The sequence below is a fragment of the Chaetodon trifascialis genome, chromosome 11, assembly GCF_039877785.1.
Source record: "Chaetodon trifascialis isolate fChaTrf1 chromosome 11, fChaTrf1.hap1, whole genome shotgun sequence".
NCBI lineage: Eukaryota > Metazoa > Chordata > Actinopteri > Chaetodontiformes > Chaetodontidae > Chaetodon > Chaetodon trifascialis.
The window spans coordinates 23878347-23893240 of record NC_092066.1 but is presented as its reverse complement, the minus strand read 5'-3'; the positions used below and the strand labels follow the sequence as shown (position 1 = coordinate 23893240).

Sequence of the window (14894 nt, the reverse complement as noted above, 5' to 3'; positions counted from 1 at the left end):
ACTTGAGTACGCTAAGGCAAATTGTGGTGGTCCTGTGTCTCAGCAGGTTTGCGACTCCTTGAAGGCACAGCTCAGGGACATCTTTGAGAACAGAGCCCGAGCATACCTATTGCGGTCTCGCTGGGAATATATGGAGAATGCAGAGACATGTTCTGCTGGGTTTTTTGGTTCAGTGCAGGCTGGTCGGAGAAAACAAGTGGTGACTGGACTGAGAGACAAACACGGTGTGGTGGTGTCAGGGGCTGGGGGGATGTTGCGTGTTGCCACTGAGCACTATAGTACCACTTTCATGGAAAAAGAGGTGGACATAGACGGGGGGGAGGTCTTCTTAGACTTCCTGACCCAACGGGTGCCAGGAGACGTAGCACAGGCTTTGGAAGCCCCACTTACCCTCCAAGAGCTAGAGGGGGCTCTCAAGACGATGAACAGGAGGAAGGTACCTGGCATTGACGGACTCCCTGTTGAGTTCTATGTTAAGTTTTGGGATGTCCTCGGGCCAGTGGTGTTAGAGGTGCTGTCCTCAGTGCTCTCGACCGGAGCCATGGGTGGGTCCATGGCCACAGGGGTGTTGTCCCTCCTATATAAGAAAGGGGATCGCACTGACCTTTGTAACTGGCGGCCGCTGACCATGCTGTGTGTGGATTATAAGCTCCTGGCAAAGGTCTTGGCGACTCGTATGGGCATGGCACTTCCACATGTGGTCCATGTGGACCAGACATGTGGGGTGGCAGGGCGCTCAGCGAGATGGAACCTGCAGCTAATACGGGATGTTGTGGCGTGGACAGAGGACAGGAACCTGCCGCTTATGGTGGTCGGCCTGGATCAGGAAAAAGCTTTCGACAGAGTTAATTGGGGTTTTATGTTTAGGGTGTTAGAGAGGTTAGGTTTTGGTCAGGGTTTTGTAGGGTGGTTGCGCACACTGTACACTGGGGTGGGGAGCAGGGTTTCAGTAAATGGTCATCTGGGTGAAGTGTTCAGTTTGCATTCTGGGGTAAGACAAGGGTGCCCGCTTTCACCTTTGCTTTACATACTGTACATAGAGCCCCTGGCAGCAGCAATACGGGCTGACCAGCGTGTGAAAGGTTTCTTGGTGCCTGGCAGCGGCGGCCTCAGGGTCAAGCTTTCTCAGTACGCTGATGACACCACTCTGCTGCTGGACAGTGATGAATGCCTCATGCAATCATTGGAGGTTTTCAGGAAGTTTGGTCAGGTGGCTGGTGCTAAGATTAACCATGCCAAATCATCTGTCAAGTTTTTTGGGCAGTGGAAAGGGAGGGTGGATGTGCCAGGGGGACTGTCACTCTGCACAGGACCCCTGAAGGTACTGGGGGTCTGCTTTGAGACAGCCTACAGTGCCACAGTCAACTGGACCAAGCGTTTATCGGCAGTCCAGAAGAAGCTCCAACTATGGAAGAGCAGGCACCTAACATTGATAGGGAAGGTGCTTGTCTTGAAAGTGGACATTTTGCCTACCCTCCTATTCTTGGCATATGTGTACCCACTGCCTGTCAGTATGAGGAGGCCACTCATGCGCCTTGTTTTCTCCTTCATGTGGGGAGGCAGATATGAGTACGTGGCAAGGGTGCGCATGCTAGCTGGCATTGAAGAAGGGGGCAGAGCCGTGCCACACTTCCCGCTGAAGTTGGACAGCATTTTCGTGTCCTTTCTGTGTAAGCAATTGTCTGATCATGTGAGGCATCCCTCGGGGTACTTCCTACGTCTTTTTTTTGCTTATCAGGCAAGACAGATGATGGACTGGACCAATGTGGCACCACGGTCGGAGCAGCAGCCCTGGCACTATTGCCATGCAGCCAAATGGCTGAGAGCACATCCAGAGGCATCAGAAGGAACAGTAAGAATAGATCACAGGGTCCTCTATAAAGAGGTAGTGCAGAGAGTAACTGCACCAGCAGTGGTAGGGACACCTACTAGGGTGTGGAGGGAGATTCAGCCACGGGGGCTTGACAATGGTCTTAAAGACTTGAACTGGCTATGTCTCCATAAGTGCCTGCCAGTAAGGGAAACTATGTTCCGGCATGGGCTGGCAAGATCACCAGTGTGCCCTAGGTCTACGTGTTCAGGAGAGGAGACAACGAGACATATTATGTGGGATTGTTTCTTTGCTCAGGTGGTATGGGGTAGAGTGGAAACATGGCTACGTCAGAAAGTCCCTTGTTTAAAACTGTCATGGGCTAAGGTCGAAAGAGGGTTGGGGCGGGTCTTGGGTGGGGCTACTTTCTCGGTCTGGTTCATTGTTAGCCTAGTTAAGAGCAACTTGTGGAGGGCAAGGCAGGACCTTGTGCAGAAAAATAGAAAAAACAACGTAGAATGGGTAATCAAGAGAGTTGAGGCAAGTGTGAAGGGGAGAGTTAACAGGGACATTGTTAAGTGGGGGAGGCATGCTGCTCTAGAGAGATGGAAAGGTGGATTTGGGTTGATGCCAGGGAATCAGGGGTGAATTGTAGGTCTGGCGACAATGCATTTCATGTTATTTTTCTTTGCTATTATTTTGTGATGGATGTCATATGTTGGAAGTTACATGGAAATGTATGTGTATTATGAGCAATGAATTAAAGGGAAAAAAAAAAAAAAAAAAAAAAAAAAAAATCTGTTCTTATCAGTTTAATATCTGATATGTCCTCTATACGGGGACAACATATTAAATGGATTTTTAGCGCTGGGAGCTGAAAAAGGGGCTTGCTCCGTTCACTCCATGCATCGACCGGTTTAGCAGTGCCGCTGGGAACTGTGCACCTTCCTTCAGCCTTGTGCAAAATCAAAATCAAAACTTGACGCAGAGCGAGAGCTCCGTCGCTCGTCTTGACAGCCGATCAAGAAGCCAGGCTCAGCGTGGAGGGCGCTCGTTGCGTTGCAAGTCGACCTGCAGGAGATCAATCTGTTGGCTGTTGACTGGGAACCCCGGCAGTCTCCTGCTCTCCGATCACTGCGTGTCAGCCATTACGGCTGCGGGGGAAGGGGGAAGGAGCAAAGGCAATCGACGGCGGGATGAGGCCTGATAAAAATGCAGCCAGAGGTTGCAGTCGGGACAGTGCAACAAGGAGCGAGGCCTACCATGAGCGAAGTGACTGGGACGACACCAGGTCTTGGCTGCCGTACAGGGGAGGGCCGTACTTACTCAGGTTTCTCTTCATATCGCACAAGTCTTTCGCCTTTTACTAAAGACTTCCGTGGAAAGGAACACCAATGAGTTGCACCTATTTTTGGACGGCTCTGCCTCTTGGCTGAGCCTCGTGCTTTTGTGAATATCAGCATCGCCGTCGGTCACACACACAAAACGCTCAGGGAGAAAAAAAGTATATTTCAATTTCTTTTCTTTTTCTTTTTCTTTTGTGATTTCCTGCCTCTTTGGAGCTAAAACAACAACTCGCAATTTAGAAATTTTGAAAAAAAAAATAAAAAAATTTGTAGTTCAGATTTTACAGCATGTCCACTGTAGTGGCCAACAGAACACTTTTACCATAACACAATGAAATCATAATAGGCTGACAAGAATGTCAATGCATTTTTTTAAATGAAACTGAACATTTGGCCTGTATCTTTTGTTGAACCACTGAGCAAAACTGACATGATTAAACATTCATAACGTGACTATTATTTTTCCTAACAAAAATTTGAACTGAACTCTGACTCCAATTTATGATTCCTGACATGTTCTTAAACAAGAAAATATATGATGACCAAAAAAACATTATCTTAACAATATTTGACTTATCTTTTCTCTTTTCCTGGCATTTGCGTTTTGCTGCAGTCTCCATTTTGTCTCAGCGTCAAAACAAAGTTCCCCTCATCCCACCCAAACACGTGAGATATCATTGGAAAGGCCAGGATGTCCTCTATGGAACACACCAGGACTTAGTAGGGTAGCTCAAATGACTCAAAAGATATAGACCAAAACCAAATGTCCACTGCAGAGGACATAAATGAATAGGCTGGGTCTCAGGAGAATATGCTGCTGCAGCCCTGTGGTTGCTTTCTCAGAGACAGAAACTGCATGCCAAGTCGCTGTTTGTTTGTTTTTTGTTTTTTCATAGAAAAGCAGGGAACAAATTGACGTCCAACGTGCACCTACCACACGTCTTAGTCGAATGACCGAAGTGTTTTGAACTTTTCAGAAACAGCCAAAAGAGTCAGGGCACCTGATTGTGATGAGTTGGTCAGCTTTGCAGGATGCCAGTTAACATCTTTTGAGTCAATGTGATTTTCTGCAACAACCACTGAAGGTGAGCTAATGCTAAGGGCACCTGACTGTGGGATTATGCCTTGTCCGTACCCTCAGATAGGTTGCCGTGTCCAGGACTTAGTCGCCTGTCAACGGCACCTTCAATTCATACTTACCTGGCAGGGGAGATACCATGATCAACAAGGTGGTTCACCCATGGCGAGGCGCATCCATTGCACTAAGGGATGTGCTGACCTGTGCGAATTCCCCACATGTGGGAATCTCGACTGCATAATTTGTGGTAGTGGGGGACTGCGTACGCGCTCTCCCCTCGTCATAGTGTTGAAGATAAACAAAACGGTCGTCTGCCGTGACTGCAAGGCCTGTGGCTGCTTTCTCAGGGACAGAAACCGCATGCCAAGTCGCTGTTTGTTATTTTTTCCTACAATAGAGAGAAAGAACTTTACGTCCAACGTGCGCGTGCCACACGTCTTAGTCAAATGACAGAAGTGTTTTGAACTTTTCAGAAACAGACCAAAGAGTCAGGACACCTGACTGTGATGAGTTGGTCAGCTTTGCAGGATGCCAACTAGAGAGGGTTTTGTGTCCCACAAGAAATTGTTATGAAATCTATCTGAATGATTATATTCTAAAAGATAAGTCAAGAAAAGTCAAGAAAAGAAAAAAGAAAAGAAAAGAAAAGAAAAGAAAAGAAAAGAAAAGAAAAGAAAGCTTTTGCAGTGGAGAGTTCCAAACACCCCTTTGTTTGATGATGTTTGACCTGTTTTAGCTGAAATAACAATTATGGAAAGATTGGTATTTAATGGTATTTAAATGGGAAAGCTGAATCTTAAATGTAATCGTGTGTAAGTAATTTGTGTACTTTGACGTTACCCCTGCAATGGACTTAATAAACGTCACAAAATGGAAAAATTGAAATTGACTTCTGTGGAAAGGAACACCAATGACTTGCACCTATTTTTGGATGGCTCTGCCACTTGGCTGAGCCTCGTGCATTTGTGAATATCAACAGCGCCGTCACTCACACAGACACACACAAGACGGCCAGGGCTGAGCCAGGGAGCGCTTGGGTGGAGGTGCTCAGCGCCTGCCCTACTTATGCGCAAGTCAAACGCTTGCACCACGACGTGTGCGCACTGTTCCAGGGGGTGGCCTGGGCCAGCAAACCACTGAACCTCATCGCTTCTCGGCCTTTTGGCTAAGATCAAGTGTAGTATCTGTTCTTATCAGTTTAATATCTGATATGTCCTCTATACGGGGACAACATATTAAATGGATTTTTAGCACTGGGAGCTGAAAAAGGGGCTTGCTCCGTTCACTCCATGCATCGACCGGTTTAGCAGTGCCGCTGGGAACTGTGCACCTTCCTTCAGCCTTGTGCAAAATCAAAATCAAAACTTGACGCAGAGCGAGAGCTCCGTCGCTCGTCTTGACAGCCGATCAAGAAGCCAGGCTCAGCGTGGAGGGCGCTCGTTGCGTTGCAAGTCGACCTGCAGGAGATCAATCTGTTGGCTGTTGACTGGGAACCCCGGCAGTCTCCTGCTCTCCGATCACTGCGTGTCAGCCATTACGGCTGCGGGGGAAGGGGGAAGGAGCAAAGGCAATCGACGGCGGGATGAGGCCTGATAAAAATGCAGCCAGAGGTTGCAGTCGGGACAGTGCAACAAGGAGCGAGGCCTACCATGAGCGAAGTGACTGGGACGACACCAGGTCTTGGCTGCCGTACAGGGGAGGGCCGTACTTACTCAGGTTTCTCTTCATATCGCACAAGTCTTTCGCCTTTTACTAAAGACTTCCGTGGAAAGGAACACCAATGAGTTGCACCTATTTTTGGACGGCTCTGCCTCTTGGCTGAGCCTCGTGCTTTTGTGAATATCAGCATCGCCGTCGGTCACACACACAAAACGCTCAGGGAGAAAAAAAGTATATTTCAATTTCTTTTCTTTTTCTTTTTCTTTTGTGATTTCCTGCCTCTTTGGAGCTAAAACAACAACTCGCAATTTAGAAATTTTGAAAAAAAAAATAAAAAAATTTGTAGTTCAGATTTTACAGCATGTCCACTGTAGTGGCCAACAGAACACTTTTACCATAACACAATGAAATCATAATAGGCTGACAAGAATGTCAATGCATTTTTTTAAATGAAACTGAACATTTGGCCTGTATCTTTTGTTGAACCACTGAGCAAAACTGACATGATTAAACATTCATAACGTGACTATTATTTTTCCTAACAAAAATTTGAACTGAACTCTGACTCCAATTTATGATTCCTGACATGTTCTTAAACAAGAAAATATATGATGACCAAAAAAACATTATCTTAACAATATTTGACTTATCTTTTCTCTTTTCCTGGCATTTGCGTTTTGCTGCAGTCTCCATTTTGTCTCAGCGTCAAAACAAAGTTCCCCTCATCCCACCCAAACACGTGAGATATCATTGGAAAGGCCAGGATGTCCTCTATGGAGCACACCAGGACTTAGTAGGGTAGCTCAAATGACTCAAAAGATATAGACCAAAACCAAATGTCCACTGCAGAGGACATAAATGAATAGGCTGGGTCTCAGGAGAATATGCTGCTGCAGCCCTGTGGTTGCTTTCTCAGAGACAGAAACTGCATGCCAAGTCGCTGTTTGTTTGTTTTTTGTTTTTTCATAGAAAAGCAGGGAACAAATTGACGTCCAACGTGCACCTACCACACGTCTTAGTCGAATGACCGAAGTGTTTTGAACTTTTCAGAAACAGCCAAAAGAGTCAGGGCACCTGATTGTGATGAGTTGGTCAGCTTTGCAGGATGCCAGTTAACATCTTTTGAGTCAATGTGATTTTCTGCAACAACCACTGAAGGTGAGCTAATGCTAAGGGCACCTGACTGTGGGATTATGCCTTGTCCGTACCCTCAGATAGGTTGCCGTGTCCAGGACTTAGTCGCCTGTCAACGGCACCTTCACTTCATACTTACCTGGCAGGGGAGATACCATGATCAACAAGGTGGTTTACCCATGGCGAGGCGCATCCATTGCACTAAGGGATGTGCTGACCTGTGCGAATTCCCCACATGTGGGAATCTCGACTGCATAATTTGTGGTAGTGGGGGACTGCGTACGCGCTCTCCCCTCGTCATAGTGTTGAAGATAAACAAAACGGTCGTCTGCCGTGACTGCAAGGCCTGTGGCTGCTTTCTCAGGGACAGAAACCGCATGCCAAGTCGCTGTTTGTTATTTTTTCCTACAATAGAGAGAAAGAACTTTACGTCCAACGTGCGCGTGCCACACGTCTTAGTCAAATGACAGAAGTGTTTTGAACTTTTCAGAAACAGACCAAAGAGTCAGGACACCTGACTGTGATGAGTTGGTCAGCTTTGCAGGATGCCAACTAGAGAGGGTTTTGTGTCCCACAAGAAATTGTTATGAAATCTATCTGAATGATTATATTCTAAAAGATAAGTCAAGAAAAGTCAAGAAAAGAAAAAAGAAAAGAAAAGAAAAGAAAAGAAAAGAAAAGAAAAGAAAAGAAAAGAAAAGAAAGCTTTTGCAGTGGAGAGTTCCAAACACCCCTTTGTTTGATGATGTATGACCTGTTTTAGCTGAAATAACAATTATGGAAAGATTGGTATTTAATGGTATTTAAATGGGAAAGCTGAATCTTAAATGTAATCGTGTGTAAGTAATTTGTGTACTTTGACGTTACCCCTGCAATGGACTTAATAAACGTCACAAAATGGAAAAATTGAAATTGACTTCTGTGGAAAGGAACACCAATGACTTGCACCTATTTTTGGATGGCTCTGCCACTTGGCTGAGCCTCGTGCATTTGTGAATATCAACAGCGCCGTCGCTCACACAGACACACACAAGACGGCCAGGGCTGAGCCAGGGAGCGCTTGGGTGGAGGTGCTCAGCGCCTGCCCTACTTATGCGCAAGTCAAACGCTTGCACCACGACGTGTGCGCACTGTTCCAGGGGGTGGCCTGGGCCAGCAAACCGCTGAACCTCATCGCTTCTCGGCCTTTTGGCTAAGATCAAGTGGGATTTGTTTCGCTATCTCAGACAAGGGGACATCCACGGGAGCGATGGCTGCATTGGCCATTAAAGACTAGTCGACCCCAAAGGTCGGGCTGAGATACACGCTGCGGTTCAAGACAAGATCAGCTCAAGAAGACGTGCTGTCCAGAGCACGTTTCTGCAAGGATGTGATCATGGGGCTCCTGCATCTGAAAGTGGAAGACGTGTTCTGCATACAATGGAACCAGCAGGAGAAAGCCTTTGACGTGACCATGAGGAATGAGGACGTCTACAGACGGATGGTAGAGGTTTGCAGCAAGGAAGGCAACACAATGCCACTAGCAAGCTACCAAGTGCTGAATTTGGACAAACCAAATTTCCGGGTGGTCACAATTCATATGTTCAACCCGTTTGTGACAGACCTTGCTTTGTCTCAATTTTTGGGGCAGTATGGAGAAGTGGCTTCAGCAGCAAGGTATGTGAATGACTCTTGGGGGTTTTGGACTGGGAGACGACAGTTCCAAGTGCTGTTGAATGCAGATCCTGAAGGAGCTGATCAGCTCAGGCATCCACCTGCTTTCTTCAGCCTTGGTAGTGATCGCGGGTATTTGTACTATGCACGGCAACCAGCTTTCTGTCGACGCTGCCGGCAGTCTGGCCACACAGAGGCCCACTGCACCGGAGATCGCTGCCGTTTCTGTGGGCAGGGAGGACATGAGGCCAAAGACTGCCCAGCACCAAAGACCTGCCATGGTTGTGGGGGAGAGGATCACCTGTATCGCAGCTGTCCTAGCCGAAAGAAGACCTTTGCTGAAGCCGTTACTGCAAGCAGGGCTAATGAGGGAGCCAAGGCTGCACAGGGAGGATCTACCCGAGTAGAGGCTGCTCCAATTACATCAGTGCAAGTGGAGGCAGCTGCTCGTGTTTCCGGGGCTGGGGCGGAGGATGAACTGCGGGAGCAAGGATTGGCCAACGCTTCTACTGCAGATGATGGAGGACTGGCACCCTCAGCTGATGGGGAGGTCGTTCCCCTCTCCTTGTCTCCTGTCCCTGGCTCCTCTAGAGTGAAGCATGGGGCAAGAAGTCTTTCAGAGGTTTTAGGAGATGGGCTTCCACTGGAAGAGAATAACAATGTGGAGAGCGGGCACAACAAAAGGCCCAAGGGAGTAGTAAAAGGGGAGAAGGGGAAGCCCACAGTTGATGGGGGTGACAGTAGAAATGCAGGGGGCTTAAGGGAGGGAGGGGTCAAAGAGTGGGGTGAAGGGGATATCAGGCAGGAGGCCCGAAAGGGAGCAAAGGATCAGTCCCAGACCAATGCAGGAGACTTGTTCCCAGTAGAATTTGGGTTGGATCCTGAACTCTCACACGGTCTGTATGTGTTACCATCCCCATTAAGTGGGGATGCATATGTGGGTCCTGATAGGTCCACAACCTCCCCAAATACAGTGCCCTTTTCTTGGGCGGACCAGATGGACAGTGAAGGACTTTTCTCTCAGTAGAATAAGAAGAGGGTTTTTCTTTTGTTTTTGTTTTCCGGTGGGACTGACTTTTCTTAATATAATTGGTTACATCAAGGTTTGTTCATTAAATGTGAGGGGAATGAGGAACCCTGTTAAGAGACGGGTTGTTTTTGATTTTGTAAGCGCTCAGCGTATTTCCATTTGTTTATTGCAGGAGGTTCATTTGCGGGATAACAGGGATGTTGGGGTTTTTACGAGGGAGTGGATGGACGGGGGGTCAGTTTGGAGCGTAGGGGGTGTTCACTCTACGGGGGTTGGGATTTTGTTTGGTGTAAGAGAAATTAGTATTGAAGATACTTTTGTTATTGTTCAGGGGAGGATCATGGGTGCAGATATTGCATGGGGCATGTACAAACTGAGGGTAATTGTGGTGTACAGTCCACACACTCCAGCAGAAAGGAAGGAAGCATTTGAGTTAGTACAGCCGCACCTGGTCACAAATAGGCAGGTGGTTATAGGTGGTGATTTTAATGTGGAGTTGGGGAAAGGGGGTGACACAAGTAGTCTTTACATCTCACAGCTTATGGCCGGTCATGGTCTGGTGGATGGGGGAAAGAGGGTCAGTCCACTCATGGACGGTCCCACCTGGCGTAACTCACGGAGCATGGCCAGGCGTTTGGATTATTTGTTTTTTACTAGATCTTTGGTTTTGTCAGCGGGTAGAATGCTCCCGGTCTTTTTTTCTGATCATGACTGTTTATTTTTTGAGGTGCGCTCATGCTTACCGGCTTTTGGACCGGGGTTTTGGCGTCTCAACATAAGTGTACTGGATGAGGATGTTTTCAGGCAGACTTTCTGTTGGTTTTTCAATGGTTTAATAGGATTGAGATCAATGTGCACTGGGGTGATTGAGTGGTGGGAAATTGCCAAAGGAAGGATTAAGGAATTTTGCTCGATATACTGTAAAAAGAAGATGAGGTGTGCACGGAGGGTGATATGTCACCTTCAGAGCCTGCTCGAACTTGAGTACGCTAAGGCAAATTGTGGTGGTCCTGTGTCTCAGCAGGTTTGCGACTCCTTGAAGGCACAGCTCAGGGACATCTTTGAGAACAGAGCCCGAGCATACCTATTGCGGTCTCGCTGGGAATATATGGAGAATGCAGAGACATGTTCTGCTGGGTTTTTTGGTTCAGTGCAGGCTGGTCGGAGAAAACAAGTGGTGACTGGACTGAGAGACAAACACGGTGTGGTGGTGTCAGGGGCTGGGGGGATGTTGCGTGTTGCCACTGAGCACTATAGCACCACTTTCATGGAAAAAGAGGTGGACATAGACGGGGGGGAGGTCTTCTTAGACTTCCTGACCCAACGGGTGCCAGGAGACGTAGCACAGGCTTTGGAAGCCCCACTTACCCTCCAAGAGCTAGAGGGGGCTCTCAAGACGATGAACAGGAGGAAGGTACCTGGCATTGACGGACTCCCTGTTGAGTTCTATGTTAAGTTTTGGGATGTCCTCGGGCCAGTGGTGTTAGAGGTGCTGTCCTCAGTGCTCTCGACCGGAGCCATGGGTGGGTCCATGGCCACAGGGGTGTTGTCCCTCCTATATAAGAAAGGGGATCGCACTGACCTTTGTAACTGGCGGCCGCTGACCATGCTGTGTGTGGATTATAAGCTCCTGGCAAAGGTCTTGGCGACTCGTATGGGCATGGCACTTCCACACGTGGTCCATGTGGACCAGACATGTGGGGTGGCAGGGCGCTCAGCGAGATGGAACCTGCAGCTAATACGGGATGTTGTGGCGTGGACAGAGGACAGGAACCTGCCGCTTATGGTGGTCGGCCTGGATCAGGAAAAAGCTTTCGACAGAGTTAATTGGGGTTTTATGTTTAGGGTGTTAGAGAGGTTAGGTTTTGGTCAGGGTTTTGTAGGGTGGTTGCGCACACTGTACACTGGGGTGGGGAGCAGGGTTTCAGTAAATGGTCATCTGGGTGAAGTGTTCAGTTTGCATTCTGGGGTAAGACAAGGGTGCCCGCTTTCACCTTTGCTTTACATACTGTACATAGAGCCCCTGGCAGCAGCAATACGGGCTGACCAGCGTGTGAAAGGTTTCTTGGTGCCTGGCAGCGGCGGCCTCAGGGTCAAGCTTTCTCAGTACGCTGATGACACCACTCTGCTGCTGGACAGTGATGAATGCCTCATGCAATCATTGGAGGTTTTCAGGAAGTTTGGTCAGGTGGCTGGTGCTAAGATTAACCATGCCAAATCATCTGTCAAGTTTTTTGGGCAGTGGAAAGGGAGGGTGGATGTGCCAGGGGGACTGTCACTCTGCACAGGACCCCTGAAGGTACTGGGGGTCTGCTTTGAGACAGCCTACAGTGCCACAGTCAACTGGACCAAGCGCTTATCGGCAGTCCAGAAGAAGCTCCAACTATGGAAGAGCAGGCACCTAACATTGATAGGGAAGGTGCTTGTCTTGAAAGTGGACATTTTGCCTACCCTCCTATTCTTGGCATATGTGTACCCACTGCCTGTCAGTATGAGGAGGCCACTCATGCGCCTTGTTTTCTCCTTCATGTGGGGAGGCAGATATGAGTACGTGGCAAGGGTGCGCATGCTAGCTGGCATTGAAGAAGGGGGCAGAGCCGTGCCACACTTCCCGCTGAAGTTGGACAGCATTTTCGTGTCCTTTCTGTGTAAGCAATTGTCTGATCATGTGAGGCATCCCTCGGGGTACTTCCTACGTCTTTTTTTTGCTTATCAGGCAAGACAGATGATGGACTGGACCAATGTGGCACCACGGTCGGAGCAGCAGCCCTGGCACTATTGCCATGCAGCCAAATGGCTGAGAGCACATCCAGAGGCATCAGAAGGAACAGTAAGAATAGATCACAGGGTCCTCTATAAAGAGGTAGTGCAGAGAGTAACTGCACCAGCAGTGGTAGGGACACCTACTAGGGTGTGGAGGGAGATTCAGCCACGGGGGCTTGACAATGGTCTTAAAGACTTGAACTGGCTATGTCTCCATAAGTGCCTGCCAGTAAGGGAAACTATGTTCCGGCATGGGCTGGCAAGATCACCAGTGTGCCCTAGGTCTACGTGTTCAGGAGAGGAGACAACGAGACATATTATGTGGGATTGTTTCTTTGCTCAGGTGGTATGGGGTAGAGTGGAAACATGGCTACGTCAGAAAGTCCCTTGTTTAAAACTGTCATGGGCTAAGGTCGAAAGAGGGTTGGGGCGGGTCTTGGGTGGGGCTACTTTCTCGGTCTGGTTCATTGTTAGCCTAGTTAAGAGCAACTTGTGGAGGGCAAGGCAGGACCTTGTGCAGAAAAATAGAAAAAACAACGTAGAATGGGTAATCAAGAGAGTTGAGGCAAGTGTGAAGGGGAGAGTTAACAGGGACATTGTTAAGTGGGGGAGGCATGCTGCTCTAGAGAGATGGAAAGGTGGATTTGGGTTGATGCCAGGGAATCAGGGGTGAATTGTAGGTCTGGCGAAAATGCATTTCATGTTATTTTTCTTTGCTATTATTTTGTGATGGATGTCATATGTTGGAAGTTACATGGAAATGTATGTGTATTATGAGCAATGAATTAAAGGGAAAAAAAAAAAAAAAAAAAATCTGTTCTTATCAGTTTAATATCTGATATGTCCTCTATACGGGGACAACATATTAAATGGATTTTTAGCGCTGGGAGCTGAAAAAGGGGCTTGCTCCGTTCACTCCATGCATCGACCCGGTATTGCAGTGCCGCTGGGAACGGTGCACCTTCCTTCAGCCTTGTGCAAAATCAAAATCAAAACTTGACGCAGAGCGAGAGCTCCGTCGCTCGTCTTGACAGCCGATCAAGAAGCCAGGCTCAGCGTGGAGGGCGGTCGTTGCGTTGCAAGTCGACCTGCAGGAGATCAATCTGTTGGCTGTTGACTGGGAACCCCGGCAGTCTCCTGCTCTCCGATCACTGCGTGTCAGCCATTACGGCTGCGGGGGAAGGGGGAAGGAGCAAAGGCAATCGACGGCGGGATGAGGCCTGATAAAAATGCAGCCAGAGGTTGCAGTCGGGACAGTGCAACAAGGAGCGAGGCCTACCATGAGCGAAGTGACTGGGACGACACCAGGTCTTGGCTGCCGTACAGGGGAGGGCCGTACTTACTCAGGTTTCTCTTCATATCGCACAAGTCTTTCGCCTTTTACTAAAGACTTCCGTGGAAAGGAACACCAATGAGTTGCACCTATTTTTGGACGGCTCTGCCTCTTGGCTGAGCCTCGTGCTTTTGTGAATATCAGCATCGCCGTCGGTCACACACACAAAACGCTCAGGGAGAAAAAAAGTATATTTCAATTTCTTTTATTTTTCTTTTTCTCTTGTGATTTCCTGCCTCTTTGGAGCTAAAACAACAACTTGCAATTTAGAAATTTTGAAAAAAAAAATAAAAAAATTTGTAGTTCAGATTTTACAGCATGTCCACTGTAGTGGCCAACAGAACACTTTTACCATAACACAATGAAATCATAATAGGCTGACAAGAATGTCAATGCATTTTTTTAAATGAAACTGAACATTTGGCCTGTATCTTTTGTTGAACCACTGAGCAAAACTGACATGATTAAACATTCATAACGTGACTATTATTTTTCCTAACAAAAATTTGAACTGAACTCTGACTCCAATTTATGATTCCTGACATGTTCTTAAACAAGAAAATATATGATGACCAAAAAAACATTATCTTAACAATATTTGACTTATCTTTTCTCTTTTCCTGGCATTTGCGTTTTGCTGCAGTCTCCATTTTGTCTCAGCGTCAAAACAAAGTTCCCCTCATCCCACCCAAACACGTGAGATATCATTGGAAAGGCCAGGATGTCCTCTATGGAGCACACCAGGACTTAGTAGGGTAGCTCAAATGACTCAAAAGATATAGACCAAAACCAAATGTCCACTGCAGAGGACATAAATGAATAGGCTGGGTCTCAGGAGAATATGCTGCTGCAGCCCTGTGGTTGCTTTCTCAGAGACAGAAACTGCATGCCAAGTCGCTGTTTGTTTGTTTTTTGTTTTTTCATAGAAAAGCAGGGAACAAATTGACGTCCAACGTGCACCTACCACACGTCTTAGTCGAATGACCGAAGTGTTTTGAACTTTTCAGAAACAGCCAAAAGAGTCAGGGCACCTGATTGTGATGAGTTGGTCAGCTTTGCAGGATGCCAGTTAACATCTTTTGAGTCAA

At 47.6% G+C, this 14894-nt stretch overlaps 8 non-coding genes across 8 annotated transcripts; all 8 read left to right on the top strand.

The window, feature by feature from the left end:
• The first annotated feature begins 2565 nt into the window (after positions 1 to 2565).
• LOC139339661 (U2 spliceosomal RNA) lies at positions 2566 to 2759 on the top strand. Its single transcript, XR_011602792.1, has one exon. It is a non-coding gene; the product is annotated as a U2 spliceosomal RNA (small nuclear RNA).
• Positions 2760 to 3132: 373 nt separating this feature from the next.
• Positions 3133 to 3250, top strand: LOC139339673 (U5 spliceosomal RNA). Its single transcript, XR_011602803.1, has one exon. It is a non-coding gene; the product is annotated as a U5 spliceosomal RNA (small nuclear RNA).
• A 1098-nt stretch (positions 3251 to 4348) lies between these two features.
• LOC139339553 (U1 spliceosomal RNA) lies at positions 4349 to 4513 on the top strand. The gene has a single exon (XR_011602691.1). It is a non-coding gene; the product is annotated as a U1 spliceosomal RNA (small nuclear RNA).
• An 866-nt stretch (positions 4514 to 5379) lies between these two features.
• LOC139339643 (U2 spliceosomal RNA) lies at positions 5380 to 5569 on the top strand. Its single transcript, XR_011602777.1, has one exon. It is a non-coding gene; the product is annotated as a U2 spliceosomal RNA (small nuclear RNA).
• A 373-nt stretch (positions 5570 to 5942) lies between these two features.
• On the top strand, positions 5943 to 6060 carry LOC139339672 (U5 spliceosomal RNA). Its single transcript, XR_011602802.1, has one exon. It is a non-coding gene; the product is annotated as a U5 spliceosomal RNA (small nuclear RNA).
• A 1098-nt stretch (positions 6061 to 7158) lies between these two features.
• Positions 7159 to 7323, top strand: LOC139339534 (U1 spliceosomal RNA). Its single transcript, XR_011602672.1, has one exon. It is a non-coding gene; the product is annotated as a U1 spliceosomal RNA (small nuclear RNA).
• A 5930-nt stretch (positions 7324 to 13253) lies between these two features.
• LOC139339644 (U2 spliceosomal RNA) lies at positions 13254 to 13439 on the top strand. The gene has a single exon (XR_011602778.1). It is a non-coding gene; the product is annotated as a U2 spliceosomal RNA (small nuclear RNA).
• A 373-nt stretch (positions 13440 to 13812) lies between these two features.
• Positions 13813 to 13930, top strand: LOC139339671 (U5 spliceosomal RNA). The gene has a single exon (XR_011602801.1). It is a non-coding gene; the product is annotated as a U5 spliceosomal RNA (small nuclear RNA).
• The last annotated feature ends 964 nt before the right edge of the window (positions 13931 to 14894 follow it).